Raw genomic sequence first — 13798 nt, forward strand, 5'->3', positions numbered from 1 at the left:
CAAGGTACTTTGGAAGGATATTCTAACAGGACAATGGAAAGATCCTGACCCAGTGATTGCCTGGAGTCGGGGAACTGTTTGTGTGTTTCCACAGGGAGAATAGCAGCTGATTTGGATTCCAGAGAGACTAACTAAAGCAATTTCTATAGACCAAAAAGAAGACGACTTGGCTCAAATCCACAACAGCTGATATCCTTACATCTGCAACAGTGGTTCTCCCATACCTGGAGGCTAATGAATAATGAACACTATTAAAGCCTATTTCAAATGTAAAAAACCTTGGGGCTTTCTTGTGGGAATACCTTCAGACCCATTATACAAGTTACAGGAAAAATGATGGGATATCCAAAGAAGAGTCAAACCCATGTGGTAACCAGGATGCCTTTTTCAATAGCCTTTTCCCACATCATGAAGTTCTATTTTATTTTTTTGAGCTCATACAGACCTAGCTTAATGTTTTTCTGATCAGTTCTATTTTTTGAGTGTGGAGTTTTTAAACATTGCAATGGATATTTCACCTGTGAAAAGCTACAAGGCTTTTACTATTATGTTATCTGTTGTATGTGTTGTATTATGTGTGCACACTTCTGTTTTGTGTTGTATGTTTTTATGTGTGTATGTCCATATATATGAGGAGCGCTCATGAAAAAAATGGATCCAAATATTTTTTTTATTCACGTGATTTAAATGGTTTAATTTAAATTGGGTAAACAATTTAAACAGTTTAGTCAGAATGGCCCCTGGCATTTTGCCAGAAGTAATGGTTGAGAGGTGAGCCGTTAAGATGATGCTGGATTGAAACCTGTTGTGTATTCGATTGCATAAATACACCTGCTGTCTGCCTTGGGCGCCCACTACTTTGGAGTTCTCGCAAGGATTCCTGGGGAGTTCACGTTGTTTGGTGAAGTTCTGGTGGAGGGAGTTCTGGTTGGTGTATGGTGTGCCTAGGAGGGCCACTTTGGTGGCATTCGTGGGAGTTCAGAAAATAGAGTTTATTCCTGCTTGTGTGGCTTGTGATTTGTGCCCAGCCAGACTGCGGCACACGGATGGTATCTACATGTTTAGAGCATCCTGTTCTATATTTGTTCTTAGATCAATAACAGGGTCTTCCTTATTCCATTCCTAAGGCTCTGTCAAGCCTGATAATATGATAATCTTCTTGACATTATATAGATAGCGAAACTCGGACTCCTATACCTTTGAAATCTGGGTAATTTCTCAATCCTTTTGGAAGGTTCATGCTGGCTGCTAGAGTCTCCATTCCTCCCTTCTATATAATTATCTCTTCCAACTAAAGACTTAAGCTGACATAGTAACTCAGAGAGATTGGTGTCTCTGGTTGATTTTATCAATATGTGAACTCATAAATTCAGGAAGCAAATCTGTTAGCTTTAGGATTACATATGTAACTATTGAAAATGAATCCTGTAATCACAAATTGTTCTTACATATGTGCAAACAATTTGTTTGGGTAGGAATTTTACTGGCTGTTTGAAGTGAGGAGTGGCTCTAGCATATGAAATATTTAAACCAAATTGTTATGTCCTGTAATGTTCAACAAAGCACTCAGTAAACATCAGTTCTGAATAAAAGGTAACCTCTAAGGCAGGGTCAAGGCACTTCCGGGAGCTGTAAATCCATGCAGGCTCCAGAAATATGTACCTTCGAAAAGTTGGAAATTTCTAAATTAACAACAAATAATCAGTGATTGTGACAAAGAATTAAAGCACACAGACTTTATTTTTACAAAGTTTATGATGTAGTAAAGAAGTTTAACATGCAGACCTGATGTAGACCTGAGATTGCAAATTGTTGGCCAGCAGATTAAATTTGACCATGAATTTGTTTTGTTTCGCTTGTACAGGGTTGGCCTTCTGAATGTCTAAGAGAGGGAGAAGAAGGGGGAGGAGAGAAAGGGTGAGTGGTGGAAGGAGAGATTGCTAAAGAGATAAACAGATATTTGTTTTTTGCATAAAAAATACAAGTTTTCAGCTTCCTTTGATAAATAAGATTTGCCAACACTGAGCCCTTATCCCTACATTTCCCTCTGGTAACAGTTGGCTAGAGTAGAACAGCAGCTGTTCTCTCTGGTGGGAGCAGACACTCTCTGGTTCCCGACTCTGGCTCACTTTCTGGCTCACATTCTCCCTCACCAGGCTGTCACCATTTGAGGTGGCCACTTCAATGCTGAGACTTTTGCAATATTTCTTTGATCTTTTCTTTATGGAAACAGCTTACTAGAGTCTGGAACAAAAACAAAGACAAACAAACAAAATAGCTGCCCCATTTGTGATATGACAATGGCTCTGGTAATGGAGATGGCAATGAAGGTGATGGGAAATTGTCAGATTTAGGTTGTACAGTGTTTGAAGGCAGATTTAATAGGACTGATGAATTGTATTAGTCTGGGAGTTGATTAAACTATGATTTCAATTTTCCTTTTTAAAATTTTTTTTTAGTTGTTGATAAACTTTTATTTTCACTTATTTGTATGTGGTGCTGAGAATCGAACCCAGGGCTTCATACATGCTAGGCAAGCGTGCTACTGCTGTGCCAAAACCTCAGCCCTCTTTCCTTCTTTCTTTCTTTTCATTATTTCTTTCTTTCTTCTTTCCTTTCCTTTCCCTCCCTCTCTTCCTTCAATCAGGGGTTGAACCCAGGGGCCCTTAACCACTGATCCACATCCCCAGCTTTCTTTTATATTTTATGTGGAGCCAGTTGCTGGTTGATTTTATCAATAGACAGACAGATCCTCCTGTCTGTCTCCCAAGCCGCTGGGATTACAAGTGTGTTCCCCCGCGCCCGCCCCAGGTTTGAATTTTAATTGATTTAAAGAGAAAACCTATAATGGAATAGTGGAAAATCAGTATTGACCTTTTAAAATTAAAACAAAATTATTTAAAAATTTTCCTCACTAGTGCTTTCCAAATCAGGTGCCCTAGGTGGTTTCAATATCATATTCTGGGAAATGCTAACACTTTGGGGAATTTGGAGGGTAAAGGAGAGAATCTCAATCATTGGGAACAGAGGGGTGATGTTTATCAGCCTGTGAGTGTCCTCTCTGCGCCTGTGGCCCACTTGTCCAGGCCTGCATATCCAGGAGGTTGAGGGCTTCAAGATTACCCAAAAGTGTTCTTATCTAGTAACAAAGACTGGATAGGTGGAGATTGAGGCTTGGCTTCACTGAAGTTGAGGGAAAAAGGGTCCAAGTGTTTTTGTTTGTTTTTTTTTCTTGGCACTGGGGATTGAACCTAAGGACACTTTAATACTGAGTTACATTCCTAGCCCTTTTTATCTTTTTTTTTTTTTTTTAGAGATAGGGTTTTGCTAAATTGCTGAGGCTGGCCTTAAACTTGGCCACCATCCTGCCTCAACCTCCCGAGTCCCTGGAAATTTTACAGGCATATGCCACTGTACCAGCAACAAGTGTTGTTTTAATTCTTTTAAAAACTAGAGTCCTTAAATTTCCTTAGAGAACTCAGAATGCTAAGTGAACTAGTTTTAATTTTAATTTAAAACTTGAAAGCCTTTGTTGCAGTAGATTAGTAACATTCCAAATAGTTTAATATTTCTGCCAAATTCCAATGTGGTAGTGTCTGTTTGCAGAAGCAAAACCTACACTCAGTATATCACACATGGACCTGATATCATTTTGAAATTAATGTATTCCAAATTCTGTAAGAAGTTATTTGTGGATCTATTACATATTCTTTGTATATATTCTACATATGTTTTTTTTTTTTTAAATTTAACCCCTTTGGTTAACTTTTTTTGAAGGGGGTGTCTAAGGTAAACAATCAAATTATAAAAATATAAAACAACTAAGAAAGAGACAGTTCAACAAATTCTAACCTTCATAGTAGTTATATATGTGCTCAGGTTTTAAAATTTTGGATTATACATATTATGTCTAGATTTTTAAAATTTTATTTTTGTTTATCATTGTGTGAGCATCAATATGCATCCTCTTTTCCTTCCGTCTATATGCTCCTTCTGCAGTCAGTTTTTGTTATCTAATTGCTGTTAGCACATAAACTGTTGTTTATCATAAATGCCCATTCATCATTTTGTGTTTCTATTACTTTCAAATCATAGCTGAAATAGGAAGTAAAGATGGACTGACTTTCCTCTTAAATTTTAAATGGGTCCATATGTTATGGTTTAGTTAAAAAGAGGAAGAGAACTGGAAAAAAATGAAATTTTTGTAGGTTCAAACACATCTAGTAGTATTATCTTTTTGTCTGGTTCGCTGTGGTAGGCTCCACAGAAATGGGTAGATTGATATGCTCATTTATTTTCCCTCTGGCAAAGTGAGCTATTAATTTCAGTGGGAGACAGTGGCAGAATGTTGTTACTAATGAGGTTTGAATCAGATTGTTGTTTACTGTTGGTTATGTAACATGTTGCTGGGAGTATTATTAAAAGTTGAATTCTGTAGCAAGGTAGAAAGGCAAGTTCATTCTGTTTACCCTCGTCACTGGATTTTAATTCTTGGCTGAACCTGAAGGCACATTAAGAGTGCAACCATAATTATACCTGGGCAACCTGTTTACTGTTTTCATCATGAACTCAAACATTATGATTTGCAGTGATGATCTTTTTTGTCCTTTGGGTTAAATAGAGTCAATGTGTTTTTCCTCTCTGCTGAAAATAGATTTGTAACTTAGTCAAATCAAAGAATTTAGTGTTTTGAAGACTGGCCAGTAAAAAACCAAACAGTTTCTCATTTCTTATGAACTTATTTTTTAAAACCATATAAAAACTCCATTTCTTAATATATTTTTTGATTATGTTTTATGTAAATTTTAATATTACTAGTAGCTTTGTAAGGGTAAAATTTCTAAGCTGCTTCTAAGCCTCAAAGCCTGAGTTAAAATGTAAAAGACCGGACATTGTAAAGTTTCTAAGCTGCAGGGCCTGAGTTAAAAAGTGAAAGACCAGGTATTGTTAAATTCCTCTGCTATGCCCCAAACCTGTAATTCCTGTCGCTGTTAAGACAATACCCGAACTGCCCAGTAAATATTCCCATTGACTCCCTGGTTGTCTAATAACCTGGGACTCTGTGAAGCCTGGCACATAGGCATTGCAGGACCTAAACCAATCAGTTTGAATGCGTACCCCACTTAGGCATGACCAATCACCCCTGCCCCATCTGTTCCCGCCAATGAATGTACTAATCATGTCTCAGAGTTGTTGTTTAATTTTCCTGCTCCTCATGATGATTTGTTCTGATGTATGCAAAGCCCCCACCCTCTCCAAAAAGTGTACTTAAGCACTGCTTGACCTCTGCTCTGGGCTCTGGGCTGCTCTCCCTTCTTGAGCGAGCCTGCCTGGAGCCTCAGCATGCTGAATTGGATCCTCAATAAACTCCCTCCTGCTTATTGCATAAAGTCAGTCTCTTGGTGGTCTCTTCCTCCGATGTTTCGTCGGACCCTTACAGCTTGTAGAATCTTTGAATTAAAGAAACCTTTTTTTGTTTATGACTTATCAATGTTTATTATTACCAGATGTATTTGTTGGTTTAGGCAGTGAGCTCCACATCTGGGTGAATTTCAGAGCTGATATGAATACACTGAAGGATATAGGTAACTTTTTCTCCCTGGGTTATCAGTCTTCCATATTTTCTTTATTTCTAGAGAGCCTATGTTCCTTGTCTCCTTTTTGTGCTTACAAAGAAGCAGCCAACATTTGTATTTCTTTAGATACTATAGGAACCTTATATTGTATGGTTGTGCCTTCTGTCTACTCAGTCTGTTAGACATTGGAGGACATTCCATTTTGTAAAGAACAGAAGTAGAACAGAGGAATTATTTGCATCTTTACCAATCTAGATATTGGAGAAAAGAGTATCTGGGTAGGTAGGACTCAAGATAGCTGGACTCAAGATACAGAAGCTTTTTTGCAAAAGGATGATGAAGGATCCCTGGAAGCTGACCTGTGTCTTACACCTTGTTTTTTTTTTTTTTTTATTTCTGAAGTTAGAATAATAGTAATTGTAAGTGTCAGTGCGGGGTGTTTTAGCTCATTGCCACTGTCATATGCCTTTTACCTGTACTCAAAACTCTGAACCGGAAAGATTTTTTTTTTTTAAATTTTAAGTAGAAGGTCAAGATTTATAACTCTTTTGAAAGAATTATGAAAAGCTGGAGTATTATTAGGACCAGCTGAATTCCATCTCATTGCTTATATATTCTAATAGTTTTTGTTTTAGAGCTTAGAAAGATAGAGTCATTACAGAGTTCTTAGGTTTTTTTTTTATAAATATTCAGCTAGATCTGGGCTCTTTGTGAGGTATATATATGCACACACATATTATATGTGTATATATGCATATATGTACATACACATATCTCAGTATGCATATATCTATTCTGTGGTGAATTGGGAAGGTAGGGAAGGTTTTGGTTTAGTATTTTCAGTGACTTTCCCTCCTTCTTTTATTGTATCTTAACTTAGTTGAGATAATATTTTGGAAAGCTGAGGTACATTTTGTAAATAGATTTGGCTCTTGCATCTTTTGGGGGGCCCACTTCTGTCTATAAAATGTCTGTAATTTGTAGATTGGTACTCTATGGAAATATGAAAATGGTTTTATCTGTTGTAGTGAGATTTTAACTGAATGTAACAGGAAAAAAAAAAAACCAGTGTCCCCTTCCCAGCTTTTTCAGAGCATAGCAACTGCTGTGTTGAGAGGAGGTTTATACTTTTCAAATTTAACCATGATCTCAAAATATGGCTTGTGTTTTCAAGGCAAGTTTTGTTTAGTTTTGTTTTCAGGCTGTGTTCACCTCATCTAGCATCCTATCTGGTAGGCTGTATAACTTGGGATCTAGTTATTCTGATTTGTGTACTCCCAGAAAGAAGGGGTATTAGAGAAATAATTCAAAGCCATTATTCTGTTTTTTTCTCCTTTATTCATATCTTTTGGCCCACTTAAATATATAGTTGATTTATCGATCATTTCTGACTCTTTGGAGTTGAGTATAAATTAAATGAATGATGACTAGAACTGAAAAGTTACCCTGAGCCTTATTTACTCATTTATCTACTAAGTGAGAGACTTGAACTCTGGTGTATGAAATAACTGGAGAACGTCTTTTGCATTGGAATATATGTTGTGGGCCCAGGTTAGCTTTTTATTCTTCAGATATACATCTAACAGTAATAATTTGATATCTGCATTTGTGGATTGTATAATTTAATAAAAAGGACTGTGAAGATTGACCAGCTCTGTGTCTGATCCTGTTCCTACAAGCCTGTAGAGGCACACTCAAAAACTTCTGGTAGCAATGTAGGAAATCTTGCAGGCTCTGTGGAGGTGAGTGATACATCTAGATCAGACTCTTCTTAATTAGAGGATTAAAAAGCAGCAGGTGACGATTAAAGAGTGATTAAAAACTGGGAAACAAAATTCTGGTGTGGGAGATAGAAAAGTAGGGACTTGTGTGGGCACAAAGATTGGGCAAGAAAATTATATTGTGAAAAGTGTTAGGGATCATGAGTTCAGCTCCTGAAGAGCTTTCAATCTGCTTTGAGAACTTTTAATGTCTTTGGAAATTGGAGGCTACAATTGGGAAAAATGGTGATTTAAGTATTTCTATAGGAAAATAATTTTTGGTGCCCATATGATAGTATTCTGTCTTCCTTATAGATATTCTCAAAATGAAAAGAATTTCTGAAACAAGAAGAGGTATGGGCTTTTGGTTTTTCTCTTTTCTGCCTGCAATCATGAATGTAACTTATAAGTTCTATAGTTATCGTATAAATCCAATGTAGTAATTGGATTTAGGTTGCTTTGATAGTTGTCATAAGTCTCTATTCATGGAGATTCTTGATGACTGCTGTTGACATTAGAACCACAAGGGTGCCAGGTGTGGTGGTATATACCTGTAATCCCATACGCTTGGGAGGTTGAGGCAGGAGGATTGCAAGTACAAAGCCCGCCTTAGCAACTCAGTGGGACTGTGTCTCTAAATAAAATATAAAAAAGAGAGGGCTGGGGATGAGGCTCAGTGGTTAAGTGTTCCTGGGTTCAGTTCCTGTATCAAAACAAAACAAAAGAAATACCCACGAGGGTAAGACAATTTTTAAAGCTTTACCCCACAAATCCCCTAGTAAGTTTCCCTTGGATGTATATGTGCATGAGGCTTTCTTCTTTTTCTCATGATCCTGAGCTTCTCGATTCTTAAACCTATTGCATAACATACGACTCTTTTTTGTGGGTGTCTGGTGCTGGGGATTAAACCCAGGGCATTGTGCACATGATGCAAGCACTCTATCAACTGAGCAATGTTCCCAACTCAACATGTGATTCTTACAAAAATATGGGAGGTAGGGTCCTACTTACTTCTAAGCTTAATGAATGAATTTTTAGAGATGGTTTGAGTGATTTTTTAAAGTGCTCACTTGTAATTCTTTTTTTTTTTTTTTCATTCTCTCTTTGGCTCAAGTGATCCTAGGCAACTAGGACTACAGGTGTGTGCCACTGTACTCAGTCTTACCTGTAATTCTTTCCTACAGGTTTGGCATAGATGATGGTGGGTTGTAGTCCATATGGACATTCATCTAAATAGGATAATGTGCTCAGGATGTTTTGTTTTGGCAAATAGTGATGAGGGAATTGGGAGCATTGGTTCATTTGCCTTTTATTTTGTATTGAAACAATCAGATGCTGAAGCAGAAAGTAAAGGAGCTGTGTATGTGAATTTAGAAGTCTGAGTATGAGCCCACAGTATGTGTCTGTTACTAGGGGAGGGTGTTTAGAGTGTTTGTGTGTGCATGTGTGTGTGTGTTCATGAGGTTTGTGGTATGTCCTACTTCAGTGGTTTGAGGGAAAATCAGGACCTTTGGGTTGTTATGCTTTCATTTAAGATGGAAGCCTCGTGAAGCTGAGAAACATTTTATTCATACATTAAATGTGCATACAATTTAACTCCTCATCTTTCTTTAACCTCCTTATTAGCCTTTCCCAAGTCAGTTGATGAAAAACACTGTTCTTTCAGTTGCTCAGGCTGACATCTAGGAATCGTTATTGGCTCTCCTGTTCTCACACACCCATATCTCTTCCATCAGGAAGCCTATTGTCTCTCACATTTGCTTCTTACCAGGTCAGTGCTATCACCCTTGGCTAAACCATCATCATCTCTGTTAGATTACTTCAACTCTGATCTGAGCTCCTTGCTTTACTCTTGCTTTCCACACTCCCCCATGCCTCATTTCCCTTTATCTTAGCACACCAGCTAGAGAAGTTCCATAGTAATATAAACCAGCAAATGTTGCATCTTCATTCAGAGCTCTCTGGCACCATATTTACTTCAAAGAATAAGACCTAAAACCCTTATCGCAGCCATTCTAGCAAGTCTGGCTCTCCTCCGGTTTGACACAATTTCTTATCTTCTCCTTCTAGCTCAGTTTATTCTAAGATTTCACTGGTCTTCTAGTTCCTTGAATGTACGAGGTCTGCTCCTGTCTTGGGATCTTTGTATTGCCTGTTCACTGTCTTTGTTTACATAAAATTTTGATTTATTTGGCACTTTCCAGAAGGCCTAGCCTAGTCATCATTTTTGAAATGACACTTCTCTGATAGCACATCTATTCTCGTGCTTTAATTTTTTTCTGTAACCGTTTTTAACAAACCTATCACTGTAGTTTGTCTACCTTTCTCCACTGGAATGTAAGCTACATGAGGACAAGGTTTTGTTCCCTTTTATATTACCAACTCCTGAAATGCTACCTTAATTAAATGTTGAATTTATTCTTAGAAATTCTATTATTAATTTTAATAAACTATTTGGTAAATATTGAAAATTGAATGAAGGACTTGAGTAAATTCAATAGGTTATCTAAATGTGCATGTGCTAGTATATCTTAAATATGGCATTCTAGTGAGAGTGGCAAGGCTAGTGAATTAACAGATTATTAGAAATTGATTAATCAAGTGAAGGAGATGAATTAAGTATTAGATTAAAGAGTGAGGAAAACATATTTTCTATAGGGTTATGGGAAGAGCTTGAGATGATAGCTAACACTGAAATCAGAAGAATGATCTGGAAATTGGTAATTGGGACTTGAGCATTGTGTAATGGGCAGAAAATGGCATTTGTAAAATCAGAAGGATAAAAGATACTCCAGTACAGGAAGAGAAGTGCTTTTGAGGAATGAATTTTTTCTGATATTTATTGGGTGCCAGAATATTATTTCCAGAGTTTTCATTGTTTTGAGGAACTACCATCTCATTTGTGATAAGAGGATATATCAATGAAAAGTTTGAATTAGATGCCCCTCCTCTGCCCTTCTTGTGTAGTACTGTGAGTGTATTTTCATTGTACTTAGTATACATGGTATAGTTTGATGTCTGTTGTGCAAGATTACTCTATGAAGGGAGATTCTGTGCCATGTGTGTTTTTGTTATCTCTGCTACTCACTTGTACAGTACTTTTGTATGGGGCTTAGAAAAAAGCATCTTCACTTCCTCTTTTATCCTTGCATAGTGAATAGATTGTATCACCTGACATCATAGTTCTGATAAATCCACAATGTACTACAATGTCTGGAAGACAGTAGGTGCTCAATAAATGCTTAATGATCCAGAACTATTTATGACAGCTATTTCAGGTAATGTACTTTCAGATATAGGTTTGCCATATGATAACCATTTCTGTTTCTCTATTGATTTACCTAGAGAATTTTAGTTATGGAAATATTTGCTACCAGTTTTTGGTTTATTTCACTTTAAATTAATACCAATCTCTAAATTTTAATACCACTAAATATATTAGAGGAAATTTTTTTGAAATATGAATAACTTCTTCTTTTTTTGGTACTGGGAATTAAAACCAGGGGCACTTTACCACTGAACTCCATTCCCTGTTTTTTTTTTTTTTTTTTTTTTTAAATTTGAGACAGAGTCTTGCTAAGTTGCTGAGGCTGGCCTTAAAATTTTGATGGTTCCACCTAAGCTCTCAGGTCACTGGGAGTATAGGGGTTCCCCATATCTGCTATGAATGACTTTTGATAATGTGAATTCTCTTTTCTAGTGAGTATTTTATTTAATATTTATTTTTTAGGCGTAAATGGACACAGCACAATACCTGTATTTCTATGTGGTGCTGAGGATCCAACCAGGGTCCCGCCCATGCTAGGCGAGCGCTCTCCTGCTGAGTCACAATCCCAGCCCTCTATTGAGGGTTTTAATATGGCTGAGGCACAGCTTCCTCTAGTTTTAAAATCTGTTTTTTCCCTCTCTAGGAAATGTTTACTTTTACAGATTCCTTATGTACTTTAACTTTCTCTTATTAAACAGGTATTTTGGAGCATATATATTACTAGCATGCAGTAATGAGTTAAAACTGATATGGCTCTTAGAATTTACATTTTTGTGAGGCAGATTAGGTGGATAAATGTAAAAATAAAGGTATGGCAAGAGCTACAAGTTAGAGGTAATAGATACACATAATGGGGGGATTTCCCCTAAAAAGAATGGTCTGGCAATGCTTCCTTAAGAGAAGTGGTGGGGGGGGGGGGAAGGGAGAGAAGGGGAAGGAAGGGGGAATTGATTTGTATTGTGGTAGAATCTTTTGTAATACATGGTGTCTCTATATTTTACAAGGTTTTCATTTATGGTTGAAGTAGTATTGCATTTCTTAGGGATTTCTATGTGATGTTATTGCTCAGTGTAGGATTACATCGTAAGAAATTTCTAGACGCTAACATTCATAGAGACTTCTAAATGTTATTATCCAGGCTTTCTTTCTAGCACTTAGGTTTTTTTCTCTAAGAAATGAAAAAAATATGTTAATAAACTTATTATCAGGTCAGGTCTTTATAAGTCAGAGACAATTTATAAAAGGCCAAGATAAATGCAAATAATAGGTTCATAGTTACTAACTTTCATCCCCCAATTTCTGACATAAGGAGTAGCAAATATTCCTGTCGGCTCTGCTCAGATACTGATCCTCTGTGCTTCCTGTTCTTTCTCTATTGCTGTATCGCTATTGGCTATCATATTGAAATAAGTCTTGGGTAAATTTAAGTGATGTGCCAAAAGCCATATGAAGTTGTTTATTCTTTCTCTCTTCCCATTACTAAGAATTTAGAGTTTATGGGTAGTATATTTAACTGAAGTTCATAGCATGTAGTATACCTGATATGTAGTAAGAACCCAAAAACTTTTGAAAAAAATCAAGTATCTATTGTCAAAGATTCAGTTCTCATATCTATTCATATGGTCCTTCAAATCAACATATTTATTCTTTCTCACTTGAGCTTTAATTTTATATCTTCATGAATGTATATCAGTGCTTCCTTTTTTGTACCACTCTACTATCACTTTCTTGTCTCTTTTTGGCCATAACTAGAACTTCCCTTTTTTGTAAGTTACATCATTATTCTTTCAGCTTTTAAACCTTTTTCTTTCTTTTTTGCCCTCTTTGATCACTAAGGTACTATCAATTGTTTATTTGTAATCCCTTCATATCTTTTTCTTTTCTGTCTCTACTGGTCTGTGTATTACTGCCCTGGTTTGTGTGTGTTCTTCTTATGGTTGGCTTACTACCACATTTTCAATTTGCCCTCTTTGCCCACCTGGTTATTCTTTTACTTGGTCATGTGTTGTTACCATTTTTGTCTTTTGAAATGTGTCTTTGAACTTATCTTCCTGATGATAAAGAACTGCAATGCCCATAGGATTACTTCTGTCAGTTTGAGGCTTTTGTATTCAGTTTTTCCCTGTTTGGCTTTGTTCTGTGGTGGTGCCCTTCCCTTCGGCTTCATGTCCATTTGGCTGATTGTCTTCTTTTAACTCCTTTTAACTTGATTTCTCTTGCTCTTGCCCTTTCTATGAATTATAGATTGTCATATTTCTATTTGGTATTCACTCTAAAAATTTGTGCTATTATGGTTAATAGTTACCCATGCCTCATCTACAGATCTTATTAAATTCTCTGCAGTGTATTTGTGTTAGGGGGGTAGCAGAGGATGTAGAGTTTATCTGAGGTAGGATTTCTGCTAAGCCTCTGGTTTTTATCTGTTCCTGGCCACTTGCAGCCCAGTTAATGTCTTCTTAAGCAGTCTTATAAGTATATAATATTTTCACTTTTTTCTTTTTCACTTTACAGTACTAATGGTATAATTGCTCTTCCTCCCCATTCAATTTATATATTGGTGGTCCTCCTTGTTTCATGGCTCATAGTTCCTGTAGCCTCTTCCCAAGTGACTAGACAATAAGAGTACCTTTTGTTAAAATACTTGGACTTTTTGTTTCTGCAACATTTGTGGTCTTATTTATGACAAGCTCTTTCAAACATACCTGAGCTTAGGTAACAACTGAATGAAGGGGCTTATTGATAGGGGAACCAGTCATGTGTTCAGAGAATTGGAACTTACAGCCCCATCTCCCAATCTTCCTGGGAGGAAGAGAGGGAACTGAAGGTTAAATCAATTCCAGTGATGTAATAATTTATGCCTAAATAATGGTTCCATGAGTTTACAGATAGCCAAACACATGAAGGCTTCCAGCAAGGTGGACAAGAAAACATCTGCATGCTGGGAGAGTGGTATACCCCAACTACATGAGGATGGAAGCTCTTCTTGCAAGATTCTTCTAGACCTCATCCTGTGAACTCTCATCTGGTTGATAATTTATCTCCTCCTTTACAGCTGGGCTTGGTGGCACATGCCTGTAATCCCTGCTGCTTGGGAGGCTGAGGCAGGAAGATCACAAGTTCAAAGCCTGCTCTAGCGACTTAGCAAGGCCCCAAAGCAGCCTAGCTAGATAGACCCTTCTCTAAATAAAATAAAA

Source organism: Callospermophilus lateralis, unplaced genomic scaffold (genome assembly GCF_048772815.1).
Source record: "Callospermophilus lateralis isolate mCalLat2 unplaced genomic scaffold, mCalLat2.hap1 Scaffold_65, whole genome shotgun sequence".
Lineage (NCBI taxonomy): Eukaryota > Metazoa > Chordata > Mammalia > Rodentia > Sciuridae > Callospermophilus > Callospermophilus lateralis.